The sequence below is a fragment of the Erinaceus europaeus genome, chromosome 11 (assembly GCF_950295315.1).
Source record: "Erinaceus europaeus chromosome 11, mEriEur2.1, whole genome shotgun sequence".
NCBI classification, from domain to species: Eukaryota; Metazoa; Chordata; class Mammalia; order Eulipotyphla; family Erinaceidae; genus Erinaceus; species Erinaceus europaeus.
The window spans coordinates 6,207,372-6,230,067 of NC_080172.1; the positions used below are offsets into that span (position 1 = coordinate 6,207,372).

At 41.9% G+C, this 22,696-nt stretch overlaps 1 protein-coding gene across 2 annotated transcripts in view; it reads left to right on the top strand.

The window, feature by feature from the left end:
* MSH3 (mutS homolog 3) overlaps window positions 1–22,696 on the top strand; it is a 217,312-nt gene that overhangs the window by 21,176 nt on the left and 173,440 nt on the right. The gene's annotated exons all lie outside the window — the stretch shown is intronic.

The window sequence follows — 22,696 nt, forward strand, 5'->3', positions numbered from 1 at the left end:
GTCCCATACCCACCGCTCAACTAGGGGTCTCCTGACTGGTCCCCTAGTAGACTCTGGCAACCCCCAGCCCTCTGGTAGGCTCAGTTCTGCAGACCGACCCCTAAACTTTGTCATTTGACTTTCTTTTCCCTTGGCTTTGTTTCGTTAAACACGCCACAGGAGTGAGGTTCTTCAGTATTTTCAGTTGATACAAATCTTTTTAGTATTTCTTATGTAGGCAAGGGTTAGAGGGAATGCATTTCTTTAACTTGTTTTTTTTGGAAAACTCTCTCTCACATCTACAAACCTAAACAATCTCATTTTGTCCTACTCTTTCCCTATGTCGATTATTTACTTGAAGCAAATTTGGTTGGTCAGCATCTTAGTTGCTAAGATTTCAGTGAGCGTTTATGGAAACCAAAGTGACTTGATGGCATTTGGTCATAAAAATGGATCATGATTTTATCCGTTCCTTTTATGGATGACATATTGCTATCGTGAATATTTGTACATATTTCTGGTCTTTAGGCTAAGTTACTGAAAATGACATTAATGAACTCTTGAATATTTGCTAGAACTGGAAATATCATTTTGTGCTCCACGTATAATAATGTAGAACAGCTGAACTCCTGCTAACATTGAGGTGATTACCTGAATAATTTCTGTGTATAATCCTTTTTAACTTTTTTTCTGACAGTGTGTTCAAACTAAAATAATTAATTAAAAGACCTGTAAGAGATACTGCTTTAGAAATCTAAAAAAAATTAAATAAAATCTCTGAACCTCTTTTATTTTATTTTATTGTTCTTGAGTGAACCTGGGGTTTTGGAGCCTCAAGCATGAGAATATGTTTGAATACCATTATGCTGTCTACCTCTACCCCTGAACCATTTTTAATATAGTCTTTTACAACTCTTTTTTTTTCCTAGAACCTTTTTTTAAAATGTCTTATCTTTTTTTTTTCTTTTAGGATCTTTTTTTAAAGTGGATAGAGACAACCAGAAATTGAGAGGAAGGGGGGGGGAGAGAGAGAGGGAGAAGGACAGAGAGACACCTGCAACCCAACTTCACCACTCGTAATGCTTTTCCCCTGCAGGTGGGAACCAGGGGCTTGAACCTGGGTCCTTGTGCACTGTAATGTGAGCACTTAGCATGGTTGCCACCACCCAGCCCCTCCATTATGGATTTTAATAATACATTTCCCCTGTTCTCTTTTGGAACTCCTATCAGAAATGTATCCAAGCTTTTTAGTCCCCTCTGTGCATTGTGAAAGGCTATGGTATCATCTCACATACAGAGTACATTCTCACATGATATTTTAGTTTATTTCCATATTCTTTTAGTACTGTCCAGAAATTAATTCCTCTGTGATTATGGTAACTTGTATACTTCAAAAGACATCTCCCTGTTCTAAAAGCACCTCATCATCTATATCTTATTTTATGAATTTTCTTTCTAAATATAATTTTTAGCATTCAGGTCTTTGCTTTTCCCTTTGCGTTCTTTTACTGTGTGAGATATTTGCCAGTCTCAGTTTCCTTGCCAAAAGTTAGGAGACCCACTTTCTTTTAAATTAGGACACATTAGGTGAGGTCATCTGCCCAGGGAAGTCAGGTTGGCGTCATGGTGGCACCTGCAACTTGGTGACTGAAATGCTCACTGCAGAGGTGTGAAAAGCATTAAAATATAAAGCAGAACAAACTGTTTAATAATCAGGAACCTAAAGGCAAGAGTATCCCAGATGAAATTAGGGGTCTTTGTGTGGGAAGAAGCTAGGAAGTCAATGTTAGGTCTGTTCCAAGGGGCCCATGACTTTACTGATTTTTGCCTGAGCCCGACAGCTAACATGCAGGTAGGCTAGGAGTGTTGCCTGCTGAGACAGTAAGTAGGGTTGCTTCAACATCCACAAAACCTGCGAAACAAGTTCTAAAACTATTTTGAAAAAAGAAGAGAAACCTATCAGCTTGTCAAAGTTCTATTCTGTATTTGTTCTAATCAATAGTATAACATCGGGGCCAGGTGGTGGCGTACCGCCTGGTTAAGCGCTCACATTACAGTGCATGAGGACCCAGGTTCAAGCCCCTGGTCCCCTACCTGCAGGAGGGAAGCTTCACTGGCAGTGAAGCAGGGCTGCAGGTGTCTCTCTGTCTCTCTCCCACTCCATCTCCAGCTGCTCTCTCCATTTCTCCCTGTCTCTACCCAATTATAAATAAATAAATTAATTAAGAAATAAATAGTGTAACACTCAGTGTTTAATAAGATTTGTTTTGCTTTAAGTCATATCTTTTTGCCTGTCTTAAACAGTGTCTCAGATATAAAATGGCCTTTTTAAAAAATGTTATTTATTTATTCCCTTTTATTGACTGTTGTTTTATTTTATTATTGTAGTTATTGTTGTTGTAATTGATGTGATCGTTGTTGGATAGGACAGAGAGAAATGGAGAGAGGAGGGGAAGACAGAAAGGAAGAGAAAAAGATAGACTACTGAAACTTCTAGGGGACTACTGAAACCTTTAGCGACCTTGCTGCAGGTGGGGAGCTGGGGGCTTAAGCCGGGATCCTTAAGCCGGTCCTTATGCTTTGCGCCATGTGCGCTTAACCCGCTGTACTATCACCCAGCTCCCAAAATGGCCTTTTTTTAAAGAGTGATTTTATTGGGAGGTTAATGGTGTATAGTGTGGTCTTTACACACATGCCCAGCCTCTCATCTCCCCTGGATTTATGTCCTAGGAGGCACACCAGGACCCCAAATCCCTTCATCCTGTCCTATTTCCTCCTTCTCCAGAGTTCTTTGCAATAGGCCACCCCCACTCCAACAGTGTCACTTTATTATTTTTTTTCCTCATTATTCTCTACAGCACCCTTTATCTTCTACGGAAAACTGATGGTAAAATAGCTACAGGTCGGGGGCTGGGCGGTAGCGCAGCGGGTTAAGCGCAGGTGGCCTGAAGCTCAAGGACCGGTGTAAGGATCCTGGTTCAAGCTCCCAGCTCCCTACCTGCAGGGGAGTCGCTTCACAAGGCGGTGAAGCAGGTCTGCAGGTGTCTGTCTTTCTCTCCCCCTCTCTGTCTTCCCCTCCTCTCTCCATTTCTCTCTGTCCTATCCAACAACGACGACGATAAACAACAAGGGCAACAGAAAGGCAGAAAATGGTCTCTAGGAGCAGTGGATTCGTAGTGCAGGCACCGAGCCCCAGTGGTAACCCTGGAGGAAAAAAAAAATAGCTACAGGTTGACAGTTTATTAAAATTAAATAGTGATAAATCTATGTGAGAAAAGGCAAAAGAATAGTATGAATTATAAAATACGCATTTTAAAGTATTAGGCTTTGGGGAGTAGATATATATATTTGCCCACAAGAGGTCTCCAAAGGATTTTATATTCTACGAATTGCAATTTAGGGGACTACTGAAACCTTTACAAGTATTTTTTATATTTCAAGGTACAGATATATTCACTCTGTATCATAGTAATTTAGAATAATTTTTAGCCAAAGGTCATAGTAAACTAGAGTATGTTAATTTATATAATATTTTAAATCATAATAAACTTAGTTTTTATTACATAAATTATCTTTTTAAAATACTTTATTTATGGGAGTCGGGTGGTAGCACAGCGGGTTAAGCACACATGGCGTAAAGCACGAGGACTGGCTGTAAGGATCCTGGTTCAAACCCCGGCTCCCTACTTGCAGGGGAGTCGTTTCACAAATGGTGAAGCAGGTCTGCAGGTGTCTGTCTTTCTCTCCCCCTCCCTATCTTCCCCATCTCTCTCCATTTCTCTCTGTCCTGTCCAACAACGACAACATCAATAACAACCACAACAATAAAACAACAAAGACAACAAAAGGAATAAATAAATAAATATTAAAAAATATTTTATTTATTTTTTAATGAGAAAGATAAGAGGAGAGAGAAAGTACCAGACATCATTCTGGTTCATGTGCTGGCAGGGATTGAACTCAGGACCTCATGCTTGAGAGAACAACACTTTATCCACAGAGCTACTTCTCGGTCTACCATGAATTACCTTTAAAAAAATTTTTTTTTAAAAAAAATTATTGGATAGAGATAGAAATTGAGAGGAGAGGGGGAGATAGAGGAGGAAGAGACAGAGACATGAAGCCCTGCTTCACCGCTTGTCAAGTTTTCCCCCTGCAGGTGGGGGATCAGGGGCTTGAACTCAGATCCTTGCACACTGTAATGTGTGCGCTTAACCAGGTGCATCACCCCCCTGCCCCCCAGGCTAATTATCTTTGTGAATGTGTTATAAGATTCCAGTCTGTCTCACAGGATGTCAGTGTTAGTATATTAATTATCACCCTTTCCCTTGTAAGAATACAAAGAAAGAAAGGGAAAGCATCATGTTAGGCAGTGATGACTGCTTTATCGCAGAGACGTTCTGTGCGTACACAGCTTGTTGAGAGAAAGTAAAAAGCAAATACTAGTGAAGAGTTATGTCTCAAAGAAACTGTTCTTTGAGACAACTCCAGTGAACACAGCAAATAAGGCTCAATTTTGATTATTTATTATTGGATAGAGACAGAGAAATTGGGAGGGGAGGGGAAGGGAGGGAGGGAGAGAAACAGAGAGACATCTTCAGCCCTGCTTCACCACTCTTGAAGTTTTCCCCCTGCAGGTGGGGACCAGGGACTTGAACCTGGGTCCTTGTGCAATGTAATGTGTATGCTTAACCAGGTCCACCACTTCCTAGCCCCTTCTGATACTCAATTTTGCACTCAGAGAAGTGAGTGCTTCTGGTCCCTGGTTTTGCCAAGGGAGACCTTGAGGAGCTGGTCTGATCTGGCGACAGTTACATGATGGGGAGATTTCAGCTGGTCTTGGAGACGAGGGAAGGTGTGTTGTGTGTGTGTGTGTGCACTGACTGTGCCTGTAATTCCTCTGCTCTACCCACGGAGCCACTTCCCTGGCCTATGGACACTGTATGAACTCTGAGGCTCACAGGCTGCAAGTATTTGAGGAGACATGAAGATACGAGAGAATTTCTGATGAGGGAAAAATTTCATGTTGAGAATTAGGGGAAATGGATAGGGACCCTGCCCCACTAGGGAAAGATAGAAACAGGCTGGGGATGTGGATCCACCTGCCACACCCATGTCCAGCTGAGAAGCAGTTACAGAAGCCAGACCTCCTACCTCCTGCTCCCCATAATGATCCTGGGTCTATGCTTCCAGAAGGATAAAGAATAGGAAAGCTTCCAGTGGAGGGGATGGGGTATGGAGCTCTAGTGGTGGGAATCGTGTGGAATCGTACCCCTTTCTCCAACAGACTTGTCAATCATTATTAATAAAAAAATGGATAGGGAGCCATAAAATTCAGCAAGGGGGTTTTCAATCCTAACAGAAGGTAATAAGGTTTCTGGGCAAGGAATGGGATGACAGAAGAGGTGCATCTAGGGCAAGAGTAGATAGCATAATAATTATGCAAACAGACTTTCATGCCTGATGCTCCAAAGTCCCAGGTTCAATCCCCTGCACCACAGTAAACCAGAGCTGAGCAGTGCTTTGGTAAAAACAAAACAAAACAAAACAAAAAGAGGTGGGTCTGTTGCCTACATGGGAAGGGGAAAAAAAATCAATTGAAAGGAAAAAAAAAAAAAACTTAGAATAACAAAAACATTCCTTAAAAATAAACAGAAGTGGCAGTATCATGCTTCCCAATATCAAACTATTCTACCAAACAATAGAAATCATAACTGAAATAAAAATACACATGGATCACTGAAAATAGAATTGAGAGCCCTGAAGTAAAGCCACACATATGTGGACACTTAATTTATAATAAAGGGCTCAGAACAACAACAAAGAAAATGTCTTTCACAAATGGTGTTGAGGTAAATTGGACACCTGCATGCAAAGAATGAAATTAGTTCATCATCACATGCCATGCATAAAAATTAGTGCAAAATGGATCAATGACTTTGAAGTAGCACTTGCAACCATAAAATAGACAGAAGGGGGCCAGGTGGTTGCAAACCTGGCTAAGTGCACGTTACAATGCACAAGGACCCGGGTTCGAATCCCCGGTCCCCATCTGCAGGGGGACAGCTTAACGAGTGGTGAAGCAGTATTGCAGGCGTCTTTCTGTCTCTCTCCCTGTCGATCTGGTTGTCTCTGTTCAATAAATAAAGATAAGTAAAAAATTAAAATAAGTAAATAAAACAGACAGAAGGAAACTTAGATGGTATGCTCCTTTACATTGGCTACTCTGCGGGAGTGAGCATGGTATTCTGACACAACACAGATGTGGCCTTTGGAGAGAAAGGTTATTTGATGTGGAAATGAAAGAGTCTCAAGGGTGGACGCGTGGAGAACAAGCTTTGGTAAGAGAGAAAGGGGCTGGGTGAGAAGGCTGAGGAGAGCTGGCAGCAGACACGGTCGTAGGTCACATATCAGTTAGTTGTGGGTAATTAATAAATGATTTATGAGTTGCTCACCAAACAAGTAACTTTTGGAATAATCAGTTAAAAGAGTATTTACACTTGGACCAGAGTTGGTGTATTGCACCAAAGTGAAAGACTCTGGGGTGGGTGAGGGGGAGGGTTCAGGTCCTGGAACATGATGGCAGAGAAAGACCTAGTGGGGGTTGTATTGTTGTGTGGAAAACTAGGAAATGTTACACATGTACAGGCTATTGTATTTACTGTCAACTGCAAAACATTAATCCCCCAATAAAGAAAGAAAAAAAATCAAATTACTAAAAGAAAAAAAAGTATTTTCTGTTTGCTTTTCTTTTTTTTTGACTTCTTTTTTTTAAATATTTATTTCCTTTTTTGGTCCTTGTTTCATTGTTGTAGTTATTATTATTGTTATTGTTGTTGTTATTGATGTTGCTGTTGTTGGGTAGGACAGAGAGAAATGGAGAGAGGAGGGGAAGACAGAGAGGGGAAGAGAAAGACAGACACCTGCAGACCTGCTTCACCACTTGTGAAGCGACTCCCCTGCAGGTGGGGAGCTGGGGGCTCGAACCGGGATCCTTAGGCCGGTCCTTGTGCTTTGTGCCATGTGCGCCTTAACCCGCTGCGCTACTGCCCGACTCCCTTCTGTTTGCTTTTCTTAGGAGAAATGAATTGGGCTTTCTCCACCTAGGAGGTTGCTGTAGTAGCTGGAGGCCGGCCCGTACATGTCCCAGAATGAGAAAATGGTGTTTGTCGTCCTTGCTTTGCAGACAGGGCTGTTGCTGTGTGTTCTACGCATGAATCTGCTCTTCCTGGCGGTGTCTCTTTCCTCCCTTTTTCTCTTTTCTTTCTTTCCCCTTAATTTTCATTAAATAGGACAGAAAGAAATTGAGAGAGGAGGGGGAATTAGAGAGGGGCAGAGAAAGAAAGATGGGCTGGGGTAGATAGCATCATTATCATCAAAGAGACTCTTAGGCCTGAGGCTCCCGCGTCCCAGGTTCAATCCCATGCACCACCATAAGCCAGAGCTGAGCAAGGAAGGAAGGAAAGGAGGAAGGAAGGAAGAAAAGAAGAAAAGAAAGAAAGAAAGAAAGAAAGAAAGAAAGGAAGAAAGAGAGAGAGAGAGAGAAGGAGCACTTGAGAGAGAGACACCTGCAGATGTGCTTGACCACTTGTGAAGTGTCTCCCCCTACTGGTGGGGAGCGGGGGCTCATGCCTGAGTCCTTGAGCTTGTAATATTTCCGCTTCTAGGTGCACCACTGCCTGGCCCCTGAGAAAATGTTCTTATTTTATTTTATATTTTATTTACTTACTTATTAGATAGAGACAGAGAAATTTAGCAGGGAGAGGGAGAGAGACAAAGAGACACCTGCAGTCCCGCTTCACCACTTGTCAGGCTTTCCCTCTGCAGGTGGGGACCTGGGACTTGAACCTGGGTCTTTGCACACTGTAATGTGTGCGCTTAGCCAGGTGCACCACCACATAGACCCCTGATAAAATGTCTTTAAATGGTATGGATATTGTCAGTTCCTTTATTTTGTGAAGAGTTTCCTTTCACATTTTTCTGTGCTTTCTTTAAAAAAAAAAAATTTTTTTTAAGGATGTTCTGTTAAAAATATTACTTTTGAGGGAGGGAGAAAGGGAGATCTGAATTCTGGGGGGCTGGGTGGCACACCGGGTTAAACACACACAGTAGAAAGCACAAGGACCTGCCCTAGGATCCTGGTTTAAACCCCCAGCTCCCCACAAGTGGTGAAGCAGTTCTGCAAATGTCTCTCTTTCTCTCCCCCTCTCTATCTCCCCCTCCCCTCTCAATTTCTCTCTGTCTCTATCCACCAAAATGGAAAAAAAATGGCCACCAGGAGTAGTGGATTCATAGCTGGCACTGAGCCCCAGAAATAATAACCCTGGAGACAAAAAAAAAAAAAGGCTAAATATCAGTTTACTTAACTATCTTGCTATTTCCATGGACATTCTCTTACAATAAAAATTAATGCAGTCTACAGGTAAATGGTATTAGTCAGGAGTTAAGTAACTATCTTAAAGATAAATATTTATGACAGTATTGTCCCAACCTCATCGGAGGCACTTGGAGTCTTTTTATGTAGTGCTTAGGAAATAGAGATTTCTCTTTTTCTCTTCCTGTTCTCTTGCTGATTTATTACTTCTTTCTAGAGTAGTAGACTAGTATAGAGTTGATTCGTTTTTCCTTATGATTATCTTATAACAATTCCACTTTGTTAGAAAATCCAGAGTTAGAAAATTGATTGCAGTCCTACAGATGTTTATGGGTTAAGTAAAAGAACTAAATCTCATACAAAGTAGGGGAGTATCTTTAGGATGTCTTGATTATAAAAATCTGTTTCATATTGACTTCATTTTAAACACTCCATTTATTTATTCTCTGCTAGGAGCACCATTTCTTTTCGGTTATTCTGATACTAATAGCTTTTGTATATTTAGCTAGCATGTTTAATGTATGCGATTCACATATACGAAAATCCAGCTTTTATTTATTTTTAAAGTAGATTAAGATTTGCGTTTGTTTTATGAGAGCACTCTTTCTCATGAAGATAATTTAAATGGTAGAGTCTTATACTATTATTAACTGTAAAAATATTCTTAATAGAACGTTCGTCCGCCCTCCATTCTCACTATCCAGTTCTTTCCTTTTTCCTCGCCTTGAACCAAAGAGATTACCTTTACTCTCCTCTATCAAAATGTCCTTTCATTATTTTTTCTGACTCAGAAACTTGAAGCTGTTTAGATTCTGGACCCCTCTGGCTTCCTTATTTCTGATTCTTTGTACATTTAGATTTCTCCTCTAGTCTTTTCAATGGCTGCTCATTGTTAAACTTTTATGCTTCTGGGAGATTATACACTAATTTCCATTATTTTTTCTTGATTACTCTGAGATAATTCTCTTATCTCTTGTTTTCACACCAGAGATTTCCTCCCCCTCCCATCCTCTTTTTGGGTGTTCTTTTTAACTACAAGTCCATACTTTGATCTGATACAAAGTCTGGGAAGCCCTAGTACTACCCTCCCCCCGCCCCCCACCATTTTTCCTTTCTTTCTTTCTTTTTTTTTTTAATGTATTTCTTTTTTTTTTATTATTTAAAAAAGGATAAATTAACAAAACCATAGGGTAGGAGGGGTACAACTCCACACAATTCCCACCGCCCAATCTCCATATCCCACCCCCTCCCCTGATAGCTTTCCCATTCTCCATCCCTCTGGGAGCATGGACCCAGGGTCATTGTGGGTTGCAGAAGGTGGAAGGTCTGGCTTCTGTAATTGCTTCCCCGCTGAACATGGGCGTTGACTGGTCGGTCCATACTCCCAGTCTGCCTCTCTCTTTCCCTAGTAAGGTGGGTCTCTGGGGAAGCTGAGCTCCAGGACACATTGGTGGGGTCTTCAGTCCAGGGAAGCCTGGCCGGCATCCTGATGGTATCTGGAACCTGGTGACTGAAAAGAGAGTTAACATACGAAGCCAAACAAATTGTTGAGCAATCATGGACCCAAAGCTTGGAAGAGTGGAGAGGAAGTGTTAGGGGGATACTCACTGCAAACTCTAGTGTAACTTCTGCTTTCAGGTATATATTTTGCAGTAGTTTACGGATACGTGTGAACATATGCTCTCTCTCACAGAAACTGGTGTATATCTAGGTTTTGGGACTTCGTTAGAAAGTGAACCACCTGAGATGAAATTAGAGTATACTATGAAAGGAAAGGTCTCACCCGAGTAATGAAGCTGAAGGGTTGTCATTCCACACGTGAAGTCTCTGGACACAGTCTGAAGTGAAGCATGTTGAGGTGGCAATCGTTGCGTTGGTTAGGTTGTGATCGGCGGATGCAATATTACTTGATATGGATTGGGAGAGGCATACGGGAAAGTGGGCCCTATCCAAGGGTTCCAGGACTGGGGGAAGTAGAGGCTCTATAGTGGAGATGTAAGGTTCCTGCTGTCTTAGGGTTCAAAAAGACAATCGATAGTTAATGTTATCACATTATGTGGTAATTGGGTTAACTTTGAAAAGTCCTTTTGTTATGGTTTACTGTACAGTACCCAGTATCTTGTATATAGCTGTGCTATTGGTTGCTTCTGGTCTACTTGGTCTAGGCTTTTGAGAGAATCCGCATATCAAATACACAGCCTATATATTAAAAAGATTCAGTCTATGTTTTAAAAACTTCCTTTCTTAGCTCTTCTTTTGCTTAAGTAAAATACCTTCCGGGGGGCTAGGCGGTAGTGTACCTGGTTCAGCGCACACAGTACAGTGCACAAGGACCCTGCTCTCCACCTGCAGGGGAGTCGCTTCACAGGCGGTGAAGCAGGTCTGCAGGTGTCTGTCTTTCTCTCCCCCTCTCTGTCCTCCCCTCCTCTCTCCATTTCTCTCTGTCCTATCTAATGACAACATCAATAACAATGACAATAATAACTACAACAACAATGAAAAACAAGGACAACAAAAGGGAAAATAAAATAATAATAATAAAGAACCTAATCTTTAAAAAACATCCCTATTTTCCATTAGGTATAATAATGCAATTTGAAGTGATATTGTAGTATTTTTCCAGCTTCACTTGAGGACTTGCCCTAGTCTAGCCGTTGAGAAAACTCTGATACACTGCTTGGCCCTGTTTGTACCTGTCAGCACCCCCATGAACTCCTTCTCTTATTGTGTACCTTCTGTGCTGAGCAGCTCACCTTGGCCAGGCTGAGTTGGACTCTGCATGGGGACATGGGGACATGGAGCCTAAACAGACACTGTGTTCTGGTTTATGGTGGTGCTGGGGATTGAACCTGGTACCTCCAAGCCTTAGGCATGAAACTCTTTTACATAACCATTATGCTGTCTTCCCAATAGTAAAATAATAAAGCCCGGCTTTTAACTATTAACAGTCATAATGGATCACAGTATTCCCAACAATTATGTTTTAAAAAAGATTTTTTTTGGGGGGAGAGGCTCATTGTTTATAATATAGTCTTAATTTTTTTCTTTATTAATTGGATAGAGACAGCCAGAAATCAAGGGGGTTGGAGGAGATAGAGAGGGAGAGAGACAGACCCCTGCAGTGCCCTGCTTCACCACTCACAGAGCTTTCCCCCTGCAGCTGAGAACGGGGGTTTGAACCTGGGTCCTTGCGCATTGTAACATGTATGACCAACCAGGTGCTCCCCACCCGACTCTATAGTCTAGTCTTCACCACACAGGCACAGCCTCTCATCTCATACCTGCGTCTAGGAGACACACCAGGACCCCATGTCCCGTCATCCTGTCCCTCTCTCTCCTTCCCCAGATTCCTTTGCTTTGGAGCAGTATTACCATACCTAGTCCAAGTGTCATCTTTGTTTTCCCTTACTGTCTCGTATTCTTAAATTCCACCTGTAAGTGCCCTCATTCAGTTTTGGTCTTTGTCTTTCTGGCCTGTCTCACTCAGCATGATGCCTGCAAGTTCTGACCGTGACATTGCAAAGGAGACGACCTCATCACTCCCCAAAGCTGCATGGTCCTTCCCTGTGTGGCCGTCCCAGAGCTTCCTAGCCGTTCACCCATCATCTGTGACACTGCCTGTGAGGATGTCACAAATTAGATTGCATTTCCATTTTTTTTTTTTAGTACCTTAAATTTTTTTTTTTTATTATTTATTTATTCCCTTTTGTTGCCCTTGTTGTTTTATTGTTGTAGTTATTATTGTTGTTGTCGTTGTTGGATAGGACAGAGAGAAATGGAGAGAGGAGGGGAAGACAGAGGGGAGGAGAGAAAGACAGACACCTGCAGACCTGCTTCACCGCCTGTGAAGCGACTCCCCTGCAGGTGGGGAGCCGGGGTTCAAACCGGGATCCTTATGCCGGTCCTTGTGCTTTGTGCCACCTGCACTTAACCCGCTGCGCTACTGCCTGACTCCCCAGTACCTTAAATTTTTAAAATTATCTTTACTTATCATTCTGGATAGAGACAGCCAGGAACTGAGAGGGGGAGGGGAGATAAAGAGGAAAAGAGACAGAGAGATACCTGCTGCCCTGCTTCACCACTCTCAAAGCTTTCCCTCCTGCAGGTGGGGACGGGGGCTCGAACCCAGGTCCTTGAGCATTGTAACATGTGCGCTCAACCAGGTGTGCCTACCACACGGCCCCTAGATTTCTTAACATGAATTGAGGATTTAAAGAATCATTTGCTGTTTGGCCATTATTTTCAGTAATTAACCAAGACTGCTTCTTCATTTCTTGTGGGCTAGGTCTTTGAAGCCTTGTTGTTCCTGTTGGCTGAAAAATGAATTTGGTGTTTAATATTATTTAAGTAGATGCAACTTGTAAATGGAAACCATGAGTTGTGGTTTAGACTAAATATTAGGCATTTTGGAAGTACCTGTTAAAGTGATTACTGCACATTTATTTATTTTGCCAACCAGTGCTTTGTGCCTGTATGATGCTACTGCTCCCAGTAATCTAGTAATCTCTCTCTCTCTCCCTCTCTTCTTTTCAAAGGTGGGTAGGGTAGAGGAAGAAAGTCCTCAGAGCACCGATGCAGTCACGGTGCATGAAGGCTCTCCTGATAGCCATCCTCCTGTGTGGCACTGGCCATTTGAATGAGCCAGCTACCTCTTGGCTCTGATTACTTTTAATATCTGAACTATTTCTGGTTGCCAAGCCAGGGTATCATTTAGGTATGAATTGCCATATAGCTAAGTATATTTTACCATTTTTTATGTAACTTTTAACTCTCAACCCCCAGATATCACAAAGTTTACTTGTGGGTGATTAAATTGAGTAAGACAAGAGATTTCCCACCCATGCAGAATACAATCTCATTTCTCCTGCTTTTCAGAGAATAGTGGGAACAGCCTGACCTGTAGGTTGATTGTCATTTTCTGCCTCCTTCCTACCTACTTGCTGTTACAAAGAGACACGGAGCTTAGCCTCTCATCACATTCTGTCATTTTGTGGGCTGCAGAGGAAAAAGGCTTCCAACAGGGTTAGTTCCATGGCCTTGTGCACATGGAAGTATAAATGCTCTGGGAGAGGATATATATTAGCTAAGGCCACTCATCTTGCTTCCTGCCTGTATATCTCCTTCCGTCTTCAGCTTTTTTCCCCCTCTGGACTAGCAATGTAAAAGTGTATGCTCACTTCAGGAATGTATGTTTTATTCACTACTGTTATTATTACTAAAAGTCCTTTCTCAAAGTACCGAAATTGTACAGAGCTTTTAAGAACACATAAAGAGGGAGTCGGGCGGTAGCGCAGCGGGTTAAGCGCACATGGCGCAAAGCACAAGGACCGGCTAAAGATCCCGGTTTGAGCCCCCGGCTCCCCACCTGCAGGGGGGTCGCTTCAGAGGCGGTGACGCAGGTCTGCAGGTGTCTGTCTTTCTCTCCCCCTCTCTGTCTTCCCCTCCTCTCTCCATTTCTCTTTGTCCTATCCAACAGCGAGGACATCAACAACAATAACTACAACTATAAAAACAACAAGGGTAACAAAAGGGAAAATAAATAAATATTTTTAAAAAAGAACATATAAAGAGTATTTTTTCGAACTGGGTGGTGGTGCATCTGGTTAAGTGCATGTGTTCTTATGCACAGGGACCCGGGTTCAAGCCCCTGGTCCCCACCTGCAGGGGGGAAGCTTCACGAGTGGCAAATGGAATTGCAGGTGTCTCTCTCTCCTTCCCCACCCCCTTCCTGTCAGTTTCTCTCTGACCTATCACATTAAATAAAGTTAAAGTGTTTTTATAGAAGAACCTTCCCCCCCCAGAAGTACAATTCTAGAGTTAAATACTAACTAAAGGAAGAAAGAGAACAATGGAGGAATTCACGAGTTTTTTAGTGTCATGTTGACAGAAGTTTTTGGTATCATTTTTTTTAAAGTTCTTTTAGTTATCTTTATTTATTGGATAGAGAAAGCCAGAAATTGAGAGGGTGGGGGAGATGAGAGAGAAAGAAAGAGAAAGATGAGAGACAGAGAGAGAGAGAGAGAGACCTTCAACCCTGCTTCACCCCTCGAGATTCCCCCTGCCGGAAGGACTGGGGGCTCGAACCTGGTACCTTGTGTACTGTAAAGAGCGCTCAACCAGGATGCCACACCCAACCCCATTTTTGGTATCTTTTAACTTGAGAAGTTTAAAAGAGAATGTGCTTTTCCTGGTTGGTGCTGCCTTTGCTATGGTTGCTTCGTGAGTGCAGCCTGATTTCCAAAACTGTCTGTGGCTTAGAGAAGCTGTGGTCTTTCTCTTAGGACATGCAGAATACCTCAGTGTGGTTGCAGGTGCGTTTGACCTGCTCAGCAATTCTTAGCAGTATTTAGACTCGAGATAAACAAGGAGCAAAGTGATTTTGTTTTGCAGAGAGCTATTCACTTGTTGTAGACTCTGATATATTATCTAGATTCTAATCTGACTTGATGCATTTAAACAGCAGGCTGTACAGAAACATTAAGATCAGGGCCGGGCAGTAGTGCATTGAGTTAAGTGCACATGTTGCAAAGTATAAGGACTCGTGCAAGGATCCCGGTTCGAGCCCCTCACCAGCAGGGGGACCATTTCACAAATGGTAAAGCAGGTCTGCAGGTGTCTATCTTTCTTTCCCCCTTTCTGTCTTCCCTACCTCTCTCAATTTCTCTCTGTCCTACCCAACAATAATGACAGCAATAACAACAACAATAGTAATAGCAGCAATAACAACGATGGAAAAAAGATGGCCTCCAGGAGCAGTGGATTCATAGTGCAAGCACTGAGCCCCAGCAATAACCCTGGAGGAAAAAGAAAAAAGTTAAGATGACCCATTTTGCAAAAGCTTGACTGGCAAATCAATTACTTGTATAAAGAGAATGTATACAGGAGGCCGGAAGTGTGGTTCACTTTCTCTTTCCTGGTCCCTTGTCCCACACCCTTGACCATAGCTGCATCAGACCCATTGCAATTCTGTCAACGTGTCCTGTACAGCTTGAGAGGTCACAGTGGGCAGTGGTATACATGGAGCCTGGGATTGGACAACCTGTGTGTGAATCCTGGCTTCATACCAGTTAGCGGTGGATTTTTATCTCTCTTTGGCTCAGTTTCTTTATTCAAACACAACATAACAACAGAACTATTTTATAGAGTTGGAGCTAGGTGGTTTTCATTCATTGTTTAGTTTTCCACAACTTGTAAGCATTGTGCTTGTGCTGTGTGTTTTCCCCATATTTGACTTTTAAAAATTCTGTGCCCAAATAGTCTTCTTTACTTTTATGAAGCTGTCTTCGAGTTTCCAGTTGCAATTTTAACCCTGGGTACACATTGGACTCACTAGTGACTATTAAATATTGATGTCTGAATTTATTGTTTGAGCTGGAGCTGGTTTGTGAGAATGGATTTTTTTTTTTTGGAACAGGCTGTTAAAGCATTGATAGCTTTAAAATTGGTCCTGGTGGGAATATTTACATTCTTGAAACTGGTAGGTTTCCTGCCGATTTACTTGGCACTCTAGTGATTTTAATAAGTAAGCCTCTTTATTTTATAGATACAGAGCTTTTGGGATATGTGTGTGTATCTTTGTGGCTTGCTTCAAACAGACAGCATTGTCTCCCAGCTGCCACATATGGGGTGCCTGAAAGCACCCAAGTTCTGATTCCTTTTAAGCCCTTAGAGGGAAGGATCAGTTCCAACTTTCTGCCTGTGCTTATCAACAGCCAGTTTCCTATGTCAGTTCACATTGGCTCTCAAGTGTGAATGTTTGTCCAGATTTCACCTCTTGGCAAAGGGCATCAACGATACTGGACCCACTTAAAGACCTTACTTTTATTTAATCACCAATATAAAGACCTTAGGTCCAATAAGGTCACATGTTGAGGTACTAAGGGGTAGGGCTTATACATGTTGTTAGTGACTTTTCCCAGAACACCAATCAGCTGTGGCTTAGGTGGCACTGTTGATTGACCCTGGGACATTGGAGCCTCAAGTGTGACAGTATTTTGCGCAGTCATTATGCCCAGCTCTTAACATATATATACATGTTAGTGAGTCACACTTCAACTTAACATATATATACATGTTAGTGAGTCACACTTCAACTTAACATATATATACATGTTAGTGAGTCACACTTCAACCCATAACATGGGGTAACACTCTCTTTTTCTTTTGCTTCTATACAACTTGTATAGTAAAGCTTAATTGAGTTGTTGAAAGTACCAGCTAACTGTGTATCATATATATATATATATTTTTTCCCATTGTGCTATGAATTTCAGAAAGTCGCTGTGTTGATTTTTGAAACAGCTCTTTGGGGATAGTATCAGAGTTGGTGTTTGTAGAGAAAAATAGTAGCTATAAACATTTCTTTATTTGAGGTAGGCATAAACTTGTTAACAAAATCTAAAGCATATATTCTGAGGAGATGATCTTGGTTTTGTGAAAATGATTTTGATGCTGTACGGAAAAGTGTCGGAGATGAATTCCACTGATCCGGCAGTGCTAAATGCTAATATTCCTCTTCAAGACTATGTAAGATTATAGAGTTCTGAAAAAAAAGGGGAGGGGACTGCTTTTGGCTTTCTCTTAAATGCAAAGATAATGACAGGTAATGACTGAAACAATTCTTTTTTCAACTGCAAGGGCTTGCACCTGCATGATTCTAAGTGCTCCTGGTGGGCTTTTCTTTTAGTTTGGGATAGAGGGAGAGAGCAGGAGAGATACCAGAGCACTGCCGCACTGTTTATGGAGCTTCCCCTAGGTGCTTCCCATGGTGCTGCCCCGCATCCCTGAGCATGGTGAAAGATGGCAGGTGAGCGATCTTCTGCCTCTTGGGGAAAAAAAAATTTTTTTTTGAACTACAGAAGATAGAACATTTAAAAACTTTACTTTGCGTTAGAATGTTTGTATACACACAAAATACCAGTTGATATCTATTGTTTTTCTCCATTTTGGAAAAAGTTAGCAGGTCTATTTTAGGCACTTTCTAACTTGTTCAGCACTTAGTGTCTTGACTATTTTCTGTACAGTTTCTAAACATTTGTGTGCTCATCTTTTTATGTTTTTATTTTGAGCAAGTATGTAGAAATAGAATCGCTATGTGGAGAAATAGATATTTATATAAGAATGGACCAAATTCTTTTTCAAAGTAATAGCAGGTGGGGGGTAGATAGCATAATGGTTATGCAGACAGATTCTCATTCGAAGTCCCAGGTCCAGTTCCCCACACCACCAGAAGCCAGAGCCGAACTGTGCTCTGGTAAAACAAACAAAACAACAAAACCCAAAAACAAAATAATAGTTCAGCCATATACTTTCACCATCAGGGCATGAGAGTTGTAGTTGCTGCACATTCCATCATTCCATATATATATATATATATATATGATTTTTATTTATAAAAAGGAAACATTGACAAAAACCATAGGATAAGAGGGGTACAACTTCACACAATTCCCACCACCAGAACCCCGAATCCCCTCCCCTCCCCTGATAGCTTTCCTATTCTTTATCCCTCTGGGAGTATGGACCCAGGGTCATTGTGGGATGCAGAAGGTGGAAGGTCTGGCTTCTGGAATTGCTTCCCCACTGAACATGGGTGCTGGCAGGTTGATCCATACTCCCAGCCTGTCTCTCTCTTTCCCTGGTGGGGCAGGGCTCCAGGACACATTGTTGGGGTCGTCTGTCCAGGGAAGTCTGGCCGGCATCCTGCTGGCATCTGGAACCTGGTGGCTGAAAAGACAGTTAACATATAAAGCCAAACACATTGTTGACTAATCATAAACCTAAAGGCTGGACTAGTGCAGATGATGAATTGGGGTCTCCGTTTTGTTGATAGTTCATAGAAATAGTTTAGTTATGTTCCAAGGGACCCATGATTATACTTGTGGTTTTGTTTGTTTGTTTTTTACTACTCGGGCCCCAAGTTCTTTACCTGCCCTGCTTAATTACATGTGCTTAAAAGCTCTCCCCCTGCTTTTCTACCTCCTCTAAGGACTTTCCTCACATATTTATAGATGAGTAGACTTAGGCAGAACAAGGGTTTATTTATTTATTTATTTTTAAATTTTTTTTCAGGTTTTATTTTATTTTATTTTTTATTTTTATTTATTTATTTTTTTAAGAAAGGATTAATTAACAAAACCATAGGGTAGGAGGGGTACAACTCCACACAATTCCCATCACCCAATCTCCGTATCCCATCCCCTCCCCTGATAGTTTTCCTATTCTCTACCCCTCTGGGAGCATGGACCCAGGGTCATTGTGGGTTGCAGAAGGTAGAAGGTCTGGCTTCTGTAATTGCTTCCCCGCTGAACATGGGCGTTGACTGGTCGGTCCATACTCCCAGCCTGTCTCTCTCTCTTTCCCTAGTAGGGTGGATCTCTGGAGAAGCGGAGCTCCAGGACACATCGGTGGGGAGAACAAGGTTTTATAACTGGTAAGAGGCAGGCGTGAGATTTGATCCTCACGTCCTCGTGGTGCAACACCTCCTGGTGCTCTTAACCTTAACAGGGAACGGGAACCTCTTAGGAAAAGCACACAAGGAAATAACCATTTTCTTATTTAACTTCTCTGCTTCTGAACTTCAAGAGATGCAATGTCTGACATTATTTTGGTTAGTGTTTCATGACATTTTGTTCCTTGGCAATGCTTTGCATTTCTAGCTCTGGCAGTAAGGTTCCTGACAAAAAGCATATGTACTGACAACAAAGGAGCTTTTTTTTTTTTTCCTAAAGGCATAGCTTTACAAACCACAGACCATGTTTCAGTAGAAAGCACAGGCTGTTTGTCCATCTAGCCTGTGGTTATTCTGGGAAAGTATTCTAGAGGTGCATCTCGGTTCACTTTTAGAATAATAATTCATGTATGGTATCTGGAAATGGTTAGTTATAAAAACAAAAAAGGCCTACGATTTTGATGGGCTGCACAATCGTAGGAATGGAAGTGTTTGGATATTTTTTACAAGGGAGCAGTGACTGTGTCCACATTCTTCTCTGGACAACAATGGACCTCATTTCCCAGACGATGGAGGGAGTTTTTATTCATCCTTAGAGAACATCTCTAGGATTGAGGAAGGAGAGTGAGGAGATGATAAAGTGATTACATCTTTAGGCCTGTGGATTTTTCTGTCTCCTCACTCTTCTTCAACTTCTCCCCTTTTCTTTGGTATCTAAGTTTGGGAACTTCAAACATCTTAGATTTCCAGATGTCATTGTACATTGAGGTACTTTGTCCTGTCAGATTTGTCAAGACAAATTAGAATTTTTTTGATGGGGATTTTAATTTCTTAAAAAAAAAAAAAACTCATGGGGCTGTGTGGTGATGCACCTGGTTGAGTGCACACATTACAGTGTACAAGGACCTGGGTTCAATCTCCCGGTCCCCATCTGCAAGGGCAAAGCTTTGTGAGTGGTGAAATAGTGTTACAGTTCTCTGTCTCTCTCTCTCTCTCTCTCTGTCTCTCTCTCTCTCTCTTTTTTTTTGCCTCCAAGGTTATCACGAATTCATAGTGCTGGCACTATGAATCCACTGTGCCTGATGGCCAATTTTTCCATTTTATTGGACAGGACAAAGAGAAATTGAGAGAGGAGAGGTAGAGAGGAAGAAAAAGATAAACACCTGCAGATCTACTTTACCACTTGTGAAGTGTCCCCCTACAGATGGGGAGCAGGGGACCTGGATCCTTGCAGGGGTCCTTATGCTTCATACTATGTGTGCTTAAATAGGTGCACCACTGCCTGGCTCCTTGTCTTTCTTCCTCTCTGTTGCTCCCTTCCCTCTGGTTTTCTGGCTGTTTCCAATAAATAAATAAAAGCAATACCAAAAAAAAAAAAAAAAAAAAAAGACTTCAAAAAAATAATGCTCACTAAAAAGAAGAAAGATCTGGAAACATTATTTTACTTAATGTAGACTTCTTACTTGAAGACAATGCTTTCCATCTGTTAGACTTAACAACAACATAGTGGCCATGTTTGCAGGCCTGATAACTTCCTGTGCCTGCGCATTGGAGCCCCACGGAGTTCACACAGTGAGTGGGGAAATTCTTAGTACTCCTTCTCCCTTCTCAACAGACCTGTCCTCTGGGAATTACCATCACTACCTTTTTATTATTATTATTTCATTTAATGGATTTATTTTATTGGGTAGAGACAGAGAAATTGAGAGGGAAGGGAGAGATAGGGAGAGAGAGAGAGAGACATCTGCTGCCCTGCTTCACACTTGTGAAAGCTTTCCCTCTGCAGGTGGGGAGCAGAGGCTTGAACCAGTGTCCTTGTGCACTGTAATATGAGCGACTAATCAGGTGCGCCGCTGCCTGGCTGCTAACCATGACTTTCTTTCATTAGGAGATCTAGGAAACACAGTTATAAGATTTTATAACTCCAACCCATGCGTGGGAAAAAAAAAGTGTTTTCATGAGGTTGTTCAGTATACAGATTGCAAAAGGATAAATTTAACACTCTGATTATGCTTCTAAAGGAGTCTTAAGGAGAACTGACCAAACCAGTTTTATTAAATATAATGGATTTCTAGATATTTATTTTATAATTAAACAAAATATTAATTAAAATAGTACCTGAGTAACTAGTTGCCTCTTGTGTTCACTCTAGGTAGGAATAGAGCAGATGAAATTAGGAGCCTTTGTGAGGGAAGAAGCTAGGAAGTCCATTTTAGGCATGCTCCCATGTTCCCATGGCTTTAGTAATTTTTGCCTGAGCCTGATAGCTAATATGCAGGTGGACTAAAAGTGTTGTCTGGGAAGATGGTGTCAGAGTTGAGAATAGGGCTAGAAAGCTGGATCAGGGCAGAGAGTACCTCTCAAATATGAAGAAAGTATAGAAATACTATTAACTCAGCCACTAGGTTCCAGATGCTAACATGATGCCAACCGGACTTCCCTGGGCAGACAACCCCACCAATGTGGCCTGGAGCCCCGCTTCCCCAGAGCCCTGCCCCACTAGGGAAAGAGAGAGACAGGCTGGGAGTATGGATTGACCTGTCAACGCCCATGTTCAGCAGGGAAGCAATTACAGAAGCCAGACCTTCCACCTTCTGCATCCCACAATGACCCTGGGTCCATACTCCCAGAGGGATAGAGAATAGGAAAGCTATCAGGGGAGGGGATGGGATACGGAGTTCTGGTGGTGAGAATTGCGTGGAGTTGTACCCCTCTTATCCTATGGTTTTTGTCAGTGTTTCCTTTTTATAAATAAAATAAAATAAAAAGAAAGAAATACCATTACCTGTTTACCCCATCCATCTGACCTAGGCCCCACATCTATTCCTGTGAAAACACAGGAGTCTTGTGCACTTGCTACTTTTTTGAATTGCTAAATAACTTTGGTGCAGGCTCTAAGAATCTAGGTATTAGGGGGGGTCTACAGAAAGAAAAAAATTGAGAGGTTTGTAGTAGTTAGTCTAATACTCTCTGTCCTTTGGATTAGGGTGGAAAAGTCCTCCTTTACCGCCACAGATGGGAGGAGAGAGAGCCTTCCTCGTGGATTGTTTTCCTGAATCAACTTTTGTTTGCCTCTTCTTGTAGTAAAACAGAAACAAGCTTTGGGGTAGTCGGGCGGTAGCACAGTGGGTTAAACACATGTGGCGCAAAGTGCAAGGACCAGCGTAAGGATCCCAGTTTGAGCCCCCGGCTCTCCACCTGCAGCGGTGTCCCTTCACAGGCGGTGAAGCAGGTCTGCAGGTGTCTCTTTTTCTCTCCCCCTCTCTGTCTTCCCCTCTTCTCTCCATTTCTCTCTGTCCTATCCAACAGCGACATCAATAACAACAGCAATAACTACAATAAAACAACGAGGGCAACAAGAGGGGAAATACATAAATAAATAAATATTATAAATACATATATTAAAATAAAATAAAAGAAACAAGATTTTGGATGCTAGGTATGCTGGATTGGGATTTTTTTTTTTTTTTGCCTCCAAGAGGCTCAGTGCCTACACTATGAATTCACTGCTCCTGGCGGCCATTCTTTCCTTTTTTTTTTTTTTTTTTAATTATTGGATAAGAAAGAGAAAAATTGAGAGAAGAGGATATAGAGGGGAGAAAGATTATGACTATCTTCTAACTTATGATCTTTTTATGACCTTGGACATTGCACTTAAACTCTCAAAGTGATAGTAATTTTAAAGGATCTGATTGTTTGCCACGTACTTGAGGGGGAGGTACATGTCAGGAGACTCAGTGCAAAGTTTTTATTGACACTGTGTGTCAGTCGCTTGAATGTTCATTCTGTACCAGGTACCAGACTAGTCATTAGATACAGCAGAAATGACCCTGTGCCTTGTGAAACTTTGCCATGGCTTTCATAGATTCCCTCTGTATCAGTGTGCAGACACA